The sequence below is a fragment of the Solanum pennellii genome, chromosome 12, assembly GCF_001406875.1.
Source record: "Solanum pennellii chromosome 12, SPENNV200".
In the NCBI taxonomy this organism is placed as follows: Eukaryota; Viridiplantae; Streptophyta; class Magnoliopsida; order Solanales; family Solanaceae; genus Solanum; species Solanum pennellii.
Genome location: NC_028648.1, coordinates 71,077,292 through 71,089,065, shown reverse-complemented (window position 1 = coordinate 71,089,065; position 11,774 = coordinate 71,077,292). Strand labels below are relative to the sequence as shown.

General features: G+C 34.2%; 1 long non-coding RNA gene across 1 annotated transcript; it reads left to right on the top strand.

Annotated features, from left to right (window-relative positions):
• The first annotated feature begins 2,145 nt into the window (after positions 1 to 2,145).
• Positions 2,146 to 6,063, top strand: LOC114075073. The gene is made up of 3 exons (XR_003575405.1): positions 2,146 to 2,414; positions 2,492 to 2,655; positions 5,641 to 6,063. It is a non-coding gene; the product is annotated as an uncharacterized LOC114075073 (long non-coding RNA).
• Positions 6,064 to 11,774: the final 5,711 nt, after the last annotated feature.

Here is an 11,774-nt window from a genome sequence, read left to right as displayed (position 1 = left end):
GCCTAATATCTACCAGCAAACATACGCAACCTACGAATCATTGGGAGCTATTGACAGGGACATTCAATGGGGAACAACCCTAATTTTCGGATTTGAATATATTGATTCTTAAGGGGTCTCTTGGGAAAGGGACCAAGAGAGAAGAGAACTCATACCTTTTTGATGTTCAAACCTCGACTTTCTTCCATAAGAACTCCTCCAAATACACGTCCAACACCGAAAGTTCAACACCAACTCGACGGACAACCTTCTCTTGGCCTACGTGATTGATTTCGTTGTTTGTTTTTACCTTTTGTGGTGAGTTCTTCAAGTGTGAAGAACTTGATTTATTTTTCTGTTCTTGAAGTTATTTTGGAAGAGAGAACGTGAAAGAGAAGAGAGAATGATCGTGAATGTTAAAGAGATAACGTGAGAGAGTGAGAGTTTTATTAGGCTTAGGAGTCTAGTTTAGGACTTAGTCAAATAAGGTTTTATTAAATGATACAAAATCTGATTTACCCTTTTTTTTAAATCAGCTAATAAATAATAAATATTAATTAATTACATTAATTTACCAACTTAAATTAAAAACAATTTAATTCATTGCTTCAACCTAGGTTCGAACCCGGGTGGAGCAAGACTTCAAATTTTCGGCTATCTCTATCCAAAATACCCATCCACCTTATTAATTTAATAATTAATTACATATTTAGGATAATTACTATACTAGCCTTAGCTTGGAAAAAGACCATTTTACCCCTAGGCCCTCCACTCCAAACTTAAGATTTCCCCTTTTATGTCCGGTAAGGACTCATTTGAGTAAATCTTCATATTTGGGAGCCCTACATGGCTTTACCCAACCTTTTATAGCCCAGATAACTCCCCAAGTTAGTTGTATTGGTTATTGTAAAGGTTCAGAGGTCTGTTTATACGCGCATCAATCCGTGTGAACCCGCTCTAATCGTAGGCATTCTAGACACATTAAGCATTATTTAGCATAGCCATTTTTATGGTTGTTACATTGACCTTTTTCTCCTCTCTTTCTTCTAATTTTCTAAGTTTTTGATTAATGATTTGACGTAGATAAGTTTTAGTTAAGTTTCTAGACTTAAACTGAGTAAAATCTGATGATTTAGGGTCAAAATGACGTATCTTAGGGTTTAAAAGAAGTGGGAAAAGACCAAAAGACCCATGAGTTAATTGTTGTTGGACCAAACGACGACCTGGACTGATTGTCCGTCGTTCAATTGACGGTCCGTCGTTTGGGTCCGTATGTTGGGTATGTTTGACACGCCTTTACTAAAACGGGCATAACTTTTTACTCGAAGGTCTGATTTTAGCAAGGTTGGTGGCTATGGAGAGCTAATTCAATTATCTATCTGTGGGTATGTCATAGGACACCTAGTTTATTTTGTAATAATAGTTATAATCAATTGAAGTTTACCCAACTTTATTTTCCCCCTAACTATCTGTTGATTTCCACTTACGGTTAGACCTACGGACCGTAGATTGAACGACGATTCATGATGGTAAACTGTTCTTCATATCAGAGAGTGGGTGAATGTGGTGTCGATTGGCTGAAATAGACTACGGACCGTGGTTTGACCTACGTAACGTAGGTCCGTCCATCGTTTGACACTTAGTCAAATTTTTCTCGGCTGAGTTTTTGGGGGTTTATGACTTAATCGATGGATGTGCAGGACGGTCCGTGGGTCAGGATACGATCCATCATTGGAAATTTTCGACTGCAATTACAGATTTTTCTGAAAAGTTGATTTTTGTTCTATTTTGGATACGGGGTGTTACAGTCCTATTACCCCTTGAATTTATTTTACTAATAATTTTCTACCCCATTTCGGCCTACGTGACACTATCTTGTGGGCCCAACGCTGGTTGACTTTTTTTTCAAGCTAGTGTCATATAGGCAAAAAAGTGTAGAAAATTACTCATAAAATAAGTTCATGAGGGTAATAGGACCTTAGTATAGTATAAGTGTGTCTCTGGGATTTCGTGCATAGGTTGAGGGGGTACTTTTGCATTTCCCAATTCTATTCTTGAAAGTGTAAATTCTAGGTTTAGGGTTTTAATATTCTTGTGTATCATTAAAAGTCTAAATTTCAACTTAGGGTTTTGATATCTTGTGTTGTTGATATGAATTCTGTTTATTTTTGGGACTCTAGATCGTAGTTGTATTAAGTATAAATGGGTTGATTATCTTTTGGGACTCTAGATCGTAGTTGTATTAAGTATAAATGGGTTGATTATTTTTGACAGTCTAGTTTTTTTACCCTCTTGAATTTTGAATGTACCAGCTGAAGCTAAGTAGTCTTTCTCTGAAGAGCTGAGCTGAAGCTAAGTCATCTTCCCTAAAAACAGAAGAGCTGAAGCTGGTGATAACTACGATTCTCTTCTCCCTAATACATATTTCGTCAAGTGTAAGTAGCTACTCCACTAATAATGTAGTACTAAAAGGTCTTCTTGTCAATTGATTAAATTTTTGTTTTATGTTTAGAAGAGGAGAATAAGAAGGAATTGATTACTATGGGGTTGTTGGAATGGAACAAACCAAGAGTTACAGCTAAAATTCCAAAGTACATGAAGAAAGTGCCAAAAATCATGAACCATAGGCATATTCAGAAGCTGAGATATAAGAAATTACTACTCAGAAGCATTTGAGTGAGTTAGTTTCCATCGTTAATACCTTTTTTTAACTTCTGATATAAAATCCTCTAACCTAATTCCAAAGCACATTGTAGAATTGTAGTATCAACTATGAATTACTTGAACTTCTCTGTTGTGGTCTCAATATGTCTCATAGTCTTATTGTACTCATGTTCGAGCTTGTGTACTCTTTTAGATGTTTCAACATAGTCGTTTAATGGGATGTTGTACGAATGTTAAAACATCCACTGCACAAATCCGCAAATCTTTACTTCGTTCTGTTACTAAACTCTACTTATTTTCACACCATTGGCAGAATCACATGTCAAGGTTGTTGTTATGATAGTTGTTTATGAACAACAATTTAATGTTATATTCGATGGCTGGTCGTAGATTTGATGCTTTATTGATGACTGACTCAAATGCATTACTATATTGTATATTGACAAATAAGGTTGAAACTCAATGTTGTTTTTCACTATATAGACTCAAGTATAATCAAGTATAAGTTGATATAGTTGACTTACTCTTCCTTTTTTGTATCTGTGTTTATTTCTTCTTAACGGATATAACACAACCAGTGTTATTGAATGTGAAGTAAATATTCAGGATATTTATCGACAAAGGTTGATGTGCTATGTACCTATTCTCAGGATGAGTTTTTCTTGGTGTGTTGGTTAGGCTGTTACAGTTTATCCACTATGTGGACTATGTTCTTGTAGGATTAGAATTTCTTTTTGAAATTCTAGAATCAACAATCTTGAAGCACCAAGGAGATGGTTCTATAGCTTTATGCATGTTGGCTAACAAAGCCATCTCATTTTCACACGTTAATGTAGCTCCTCCATCTCCTACATTTAAGGTTTGCTTTGCAGTTTAATGCTCATACTCAGGAAACATTTTTGTTCAATTTTTTGGTCCTTAATTCTAACATGAGTAATACTAGTCTCTTCGTCATTTATGGGTTTTTATTTAGTTTTCACTGTTACATGGTGTTTCTCACATCAATTTAACATTATGTTATGTTCGTATTTATCATCAACCATTACGAAGATGCATGTGGAATTGTATGATGTTCCAATTTAATCATTGATTGTGATCATTTGTGAAAATCTACCATTTAATTTATAAACATATGTCAAACCATGTTTTGCTAGTGTTAACTCAAGACTTGAAAGTTATAACGATGTCTTCTTTACCAACCATTTGAATTACTGCATAAAAACTTTGGTCGTACAGTTTCTTCCCATCTTGTGGTTCAGTTTCATTCGCCGTAAAAGGTATAATTGTTTCTCACAGAACATTGTTGATGTAGACAGAGAAGTTTCCTAACAGCTCATAGGGAATTTTTTTTTTGTAATTTAGGGAGAAGTGATATGGTGATACAAATCTCTAGGATATCATGTCAGCTTGAATTTACTATTGAAAAAGTAACAAGAAAAATCATCAGGATTGCTGGAAAAGCCAGAGATAAGTGACCAAAATAGATGGTTGCCTGAAATACATGAGTGTGCTGCCTCAAATGTTTTCTGGAAAGAGTTGTGGCTCCTTAAAAAAAGAACAGTGGTGCCTAAATGATCGCTGGAAATAAGAATGGTACTTCCTAGAATGATTAATTAGAAAGATATGAGTAAAAAAATCACCAAAGATATATTCACTTAGGTTTCTACAAATTTCCTACAAGCCTAATACACCCAATAAGTAATAGAAGATGAAAACAAATTCTTGTTGTCACTGGTTGGTATTATCAAGACGGCTGCTTGTATGTGGGAAGTTCTTTTGTTTCTATGGCTTCCCATATATATCATATAATGACTATGAATATTTTCCGAATATTTTCCATATAATTCTTGATGATCCTCTTAACATTCATCTCTAATGTAATCACTTATAAGTTTATTCTACCATTTAATTATTCGGTTTAACTTTGAACAGAATTTTTGCTTAATATTGTGATTTTTGGATAATTTTGCTCGCACCTTGACTATATCACTGAAAAGCTTGTTGCAGCCTACCTTACAGATATCCATAAATTTGCTCACCATGGTTGAGTAGATATGCGCATATTATGTGTTATAGATGGCCTTGTACCTGAGATTTTAGGTGTTTAATTCTATGTCTCAATTAGTCAACAAGTCCCCTTGTATTTCCTAGATTATGTCCAACGACATGAAGTGGTTATGATAAAAAGCTTAGCTATGCATATTTATCTTTGACTAGTAGACTGCAAATGAATCACTGAAACCTACCATAACCTCAAAAGTTTGAGTTTCCAGTTGATGATTCTCCTCCTTTGTTTTGCTGTATCTTTCGATCACCGACTTCATGTTGTCAAAGACTACAAAGTAAATATATTTAGAATTGTATTTATTATCTTCTTATAAGAAAATGACACAAATAGAACAAGGCAGGTAATATCTTTTGCAGCCTCTTATTAACTTATGACTACAATTCTGATATTTGATTTCTTTTTATGTGTTCGTCAGTTGATTGAACTTGGGAGTGAGAGCGCACAAAACCTTTACAAAGTGAATTGATTGGTAACTGCACCCATTAGATAGTATTTGCTTTTAATTTATTTCTTTTGATGAGGTTGTTTCATTGATGGAATAAAGAAGATTCAAATAATACAAAAGTTAATATGTACAAAAGTGAGTTTGTTAGTTTCATAACTAGGTGTCCTATTCTAAAGATAATGAGTTATGAAGTCCAAAAGATTGTCAAGGGAATCTCTAGGAACTAGCCTTAACAGAGTGGATTGAATTTGATATCTCATAGGAACATCTTTTCTAGTTTCTTGAATTTGGTATTTCATTGGAACATCGTTTCTTAGATATTACAGATGTATCACATTCTGAACTTTTAAATGTGAGAAGGTTCAAGAATGTTGTTGATCCTTATTTTGATACTTATTCGAGATCACATCAATTCATTTGAGTTGAACACATGACAAGTTTATCTGTATATGTTATATTAAGTAATGACAACTTCTTATCACAGATGGGGCTGCAGCTGAGCCAAATGGTCTCGGTGTTGCAGGGGGTTCTCTAAGAGTTATTTGCCTTGAAGGAACTCTACAATGGACAGTGTTTTGGACGGATGATTATTGGTTCGAAGGGTTTGCAGACGCTGAAGCTTTTTCGCTGTTTTGGAGATTAGGATAAGATTCTGGAATTGATTGCTGAACAATCGGTGAACTTGTTGAAATTCATCTTGAGAGGCTTCAGATCAGTGATACTGGTCTTGACGCTTTTTTTAAATGTTCCATTCTTGAAATCCTGCACCGTAGGATTATAAACCATGACTAGTGTCGAGTGTGAATTTTTTCTAACATTTAATTTTCTTTTGAGTATGTGGGAAAATGTATGTGATCAAATTTGAATAATGGCCCCAGGTAAACTCAATATATTGGAGCTAATGATATAGTGCATTTAAACTATTATTATATTTGTTCGAGTACATTGTGAAGTTTATTTCCAATACTTTTCTTTAAGATATTGCTTTCTGTGTATGTAGTACCAAACATGTTTTTTGAAGTTTATTGTAAATCTATATATTAAATTATTTATTAGTTAATTGAAGTTTGAGATCATTTATATTATATAAATGTGTGATTAGTGAATCTATCCGAACAAAAATTATTTTTTTTTCAATTCAAAGTTGTGGCTATTAAAATTCTAGACAATGTTGCCTCACTTTAAAAGTGTGGCTTATTGGTTATAAAACGTAGTATGTACATTACAAAAGGCTACACTTTATAAATGTTGTTATTTAAGAGGTATAAAAGCTACGCTTTAAAGTGTAGCCAATAATAAAGCAAAGGTCACGCTAGAAAGTGTAGTTTTATCAAATAAAAGTGTTGCCAATGAGATGCTACAAAGCGTTCTTTCTACCTCATAGGCCACGCTTTTTAAGCGTATCTGCTACGACAACACTTGAAAAGTGTAGCCTAAGGTCAAAGGTTACACCCTTTTAGGCCACCCCCGAAAAAGTGTTGCCTAAAGTCAAAAAGTGTTGTCTTTTATTAAAGGCCACACTTTTTGCTAGTTTAGGCCACACTTACAAGTGTGGTTGAAAGCCTAAAAGGGTGTAGTGTACTATGGAAATTTGGAAACACTTGCCCACTAGGATTTCATGACAATTAGTAAATCCTTACCTCTCAGTCTGCATACTCTAACTACCATCACATTCCACTTCACAACTTAAGTACTGCTTACTCACTTACTTCGCATTATCTCTCAAATAACTCTATCATTCTCTAAATAAGATGTTCTCCTTTAAAAATTCATAAGCCTGGATTAGATCTATCACTTCATGAATACTCTTTCTCTTATATTTACCTCTTATACTTGGTCATAACTAACACAATGACACATCATCATAACCCCTTTTTAGTTAAGGTATACTCTAACTCATTTTGGATTGCAACACTTACTCTACCTCCTATACTGAGCTCTTCACTTCTTTGTATACCCATAAGGGAAAACTTTTCATTACTAACTTACTAGGTACATGACTATAGTGATATAGATCTTCAAAACACAGTCTCTCTTTCGTGGATTACTAAGACGCTGCATACTTTCCTCTAACACTGGCTATTTCACTACTACTTCTCATGATCTCGTAGCTTATGCTACCTTTTCGGGTGAAAATACTACCCATGATCTTAACATACTTTCTCATAAAGATCTCAACTAAAATAAGATTACGGGAAAAGAGTAAAACTCGCTTTTAGCTCAAATGCACGATTCATATGAATATGGGTGCATTCCTCATAAACTGAACACTTAACTTACTCTTGGGCTTCTCTCAAGCCCCTTTGAAGTCTCATAACTTTCTCAAGATTCTTTCTAAGGATAACTCATTGATAAAGATCTTTAAACTTTACTTTTCAACCACCTCTAGTATGATGGGTAGTCAAATGAATATGAGAACACACGATTTAGAATAGATCTCTATGACTTAGCTTTATTGCACGATTAAGAGTATGAAAGAAGGGAAACTTTTCTTAAATGTCTATAGTTGCTCATTTATAGAAGTGGGGCCCTCACAACCATAAATACGATCCGATTTGACAAGACTTCATAGACACCCTAGGACACTTAAACCTTTGCTTTAATTCCAAGTTTGTCATGACCCGAGCCTACACCCTAGACATGGCCGGCACTCAAAGACCATTGTTGTTCCCCAACATAACTCGCATCCTGGCTGATTACATACGGAAGACTCACTTAAGCATACAAAAGCTTGAAAAGTGAAATAAAATTCATAAACTCAACTTTAGAAATTTTAACTCAAAATGAACAACTTTGAATAAAATAATATATTCAACTAGCAAAAAAATAGACCACTTCAGTCATTAAAACATTTCATAACATAAATGATTAATACAAGCTCTTCGACTATACTGACTATCTATGAAGACTCTAGCTGATAAAGATAGAAGTTGGGACAAGACCCATGACATTCTGACTAAACTTAAAAGTAAATGAAGTCCTCCGGATACAAGGAGGCTCACCATGGCTAACTCGAACTCTGGATGTATCAACGAAGCTCCTGTTGATGATCCTAAATACTTGTGTCCGCATCATCAAAAGATGTAGGCCAATTGGCTCAGTACGTGCAATGTACGAGTATGTAAGGGGAATTCTAAAGTATAACATAAGCTTGATATTTGAATAAAAAGGAAACATATTTACCTCTTTTCAACTCAACTCAAATCAAGAATAAGATACTCAACTCAAAGATATGGTAGTCGACTTAATGAAGTAAAAATTAACTCAAGATATTCAAGTTAAGATACTCAACTCCTGATACTCAACTGAACTCATTTCAATACAAAAAAGAAAACAAGTGCAATATAAAGAAAAGCTATTTTAAAACATGGTGCTAACTCAAGATAATAATATTATCAAAACATATCATGCTCCCTCTTAATGTCTACTTCTGCAATGCATGAATGAAGTCCCATACCCCCATTCATACTAAGCGGAACCCCTTAAAGAACCATGTAATTAATACTGTAGGAGTTTCTCTAACCGACAACCACCACTATGAGCCTAAGTGGTGATACATCGTCTTGCCCACGCTGCCAGAATTGTCTTATACATTGCAATCGATATAGATTATCCTCTACCTAGTGAATCCACTGGCTAAACTTGCGTGATCATCTAAAAAGTATGACACATTAATACTCATGATGGCTACATGGTTTACATGGGGACTTGATTTATTTGAACTCTCATTCCCACATATGTGTTCAATATTACTCCAACAACATACTTTTGCTCATACTTTAAATAAAACTCCTTTGGGTTGATATAATTTACTGAATCCTTTAGCTATAAAAAGCTCTTTTTTTTTAATCAATGTTCCCCTTTTTAGTTCAGAACTCTTTTGGAACTCTAAGTTTCCTTTTAACTTAAATGTGAAACATTTATAACCTTTATGGAATACTTAGTTCCCTTTTAGTTTTTGAGAAATGAACTCAACTCTTGATCTTTTCTTAACTTGAAACTGAACTCTTAGGGAATACTTAGTTCCCTTATAGCTTTTGAGAATTTAAATCAACTCTTTACTCTTTCTTGACTTGAAACTTACTCTTAAGGAATATTTAGTTCCCTTATAGCTTTTGAGAATTTAACTCAACTCTTTTTTCTTTGCTCGAGTTGTAACTTTAGCCTTAAATCAAAGTTAAAATGATTGTTTAAGACCCTTTGAAAACTTTAAGAACTCACTTTGACTTGCTTCTTAACTTTTAAACTTGACTCTTAACTTTCCTTTAATTGAAGTATGGCTTCAAGGTTCATGATCTCATGTGGATGGTTTCATGAATTTAAACTTGGAGGGTTCATGCAGAATTATGAGCATGAAGTACTCAACTCGAGAACTCAAGGATACTTCTCAACTCATGATTGTTCGACTTATAAGGTTCATGCGGAATCATGAGCATGAACAAATCAACTCAAGGACTTCATCTATAACATGTAATAGTCCAATGATTACATGTATAATCTCAAAAGAAATAAGGAACTCAATACTCAAGACTTCGAAGTTTGAGATACCACTCCTTTCAATGATACTCAATTATGGAATTCATGCGAAAGTTATGGGCATGAACAACTCGACTCAAAGGTCTAAGTAACTAGATGGAACTCATGTATATGAGTTTCTCACTCTCTTATTTACTTCCTCAAAACTAAGTTTAAATCAATGATGGATCTCAAAGAATTCACAATTGAACTTAAAGACTTTCTTGAGCTCTACTCTTAACTCTCTCTTGAATGTGAATTATGAACAAGCATTATGGTTCATGATATGACGGATCTAGGTAATATTGTAGATTCATGAATACATACTCTTCACTCTTATACTCACTTGCTTGAATCTTAAAACAAATTACTAGAAGTTGTAGAAGACTCATCAATTGGACTCAAAAGTACTTTCTTAGATTGTGTGAAAGAATTCTCAAAACTAAATCTCAACTCTACCTTGAATGTAAATTATGAATTTAAGGTTATGATCATGTTATGACTTATTTAGGTGTTTTTAAGTAGCTTAGATTAGTTAGAATCGAAAAGGAGTGAAGGTGCACTTGAAACGAACTCAAACAGAGCTACAAGAGGCAAACTGGACTGGCAGACAATCCTGGGGCTATGAGGTGCACGGGGTGCCAAACCCTGACGTACATAGATGGGTTTGGGTCACTCTGACAGGCTCGCCAGGCGATGCCCCAACCCATAAAACTCTGCCAAACACTTTTGCTTGTCTTCTCTTCCTAAATCGCCTAAATTCGAACAGTTTCTTCCCCAATCACTTGGATTTGATACTTGACTTAATTACACTCTTATATACTTGAAACAAAACTAAAATTATCTGAAGAAATTATCAAAACTCCAACACAACAAGATTTAGAATGAACTTCAAGAATACCTTTCAAGAACTCATCAAGAACTCTAATCTTTTAACTTTAAGCATGAAATTTCACTGAAAAAAAATACATGATTGGCCTGTGGTTGAACTAAACCATAACTATGGAAGCTTACATATCTATTAGGTATTAAACCCATGTCGAAAATCTGCAACTAAACTCAAGAACGTCGTCGAACGCCTTTATCCTTGCCTTTTTTCTCCTCTTTTCTTTTTTTGCCTCTTCTTGAACTCTCAACTAAAACCCAACTTGTTTATTTGGATTATAAAACTGAATCTAAAAGTATTATACCCTAATTTATTACTAAAAACGAATTAAATCTGATTGGGTAAGGAAAAGAACAAAGTACCCTTCACTATTTTCGGCTAACTTTCCGTAATTGGATAGCATAACTTCAAAAGGTCATATCTCACTCATCCAAACTCAAAATTTAGCAAACTCGGCGACTTTGGAAATATTATTAAAATATATTTCCTATGGTATCTTGTAGAACACCTATATCATCCTGTACTGGGAGTTATGATCGTTCGAATTTAACCGAAAACTTATACTTAGCTTAACTTGCAAAATTTCAGATTTTGCTATTTCCAATTCAATTCTTTTTGGAACTCTTGGTAATAAATCTAGCGAATTGACCTTAATAATTAAGAAAATTTTAATTCCTTGGTAAAATCTCAATCATTACGATGAACAATTTGAGTCTTAGTTCGAAAAATTTTCTGGGGTGTTACATGCCCAAACCTTCAATCTACCTCTATTTATTAGGTTATTTTTGTATTCTGATAGGATATTGCTTATGTTTAGATTTTCATATTAGGTTGGACTTGTATCCTATTGTATAATCTCTTGTACTTATGACACTAAATCTTGGGTAGTATTATAGGTTTCCGCATTTCATACTGGTAAATGACTTAGTGATTAGATACTATGTTTTCGCTTATCTTTCTACTTAAGATATTGAATTAAATTTGTAAAAGTATTGGGTTGGAATCGCTCGGGAACATGGGTGCCATCACGACTTGTAATTTTTGATCGTGAAAAATCCGGTATCAGAGCCCTAGGTTGATCGATCTCACGAATACAAGAGCTGAGTCTAGTAGAGTGTTGCGCATCGGTACGGAGACATCCATTACTTATCTTTGAGAGGCTATAGTACTTCAGGAAACTTCTATAATTTCATTCCTTATTGTGTGTTTGATTCGAT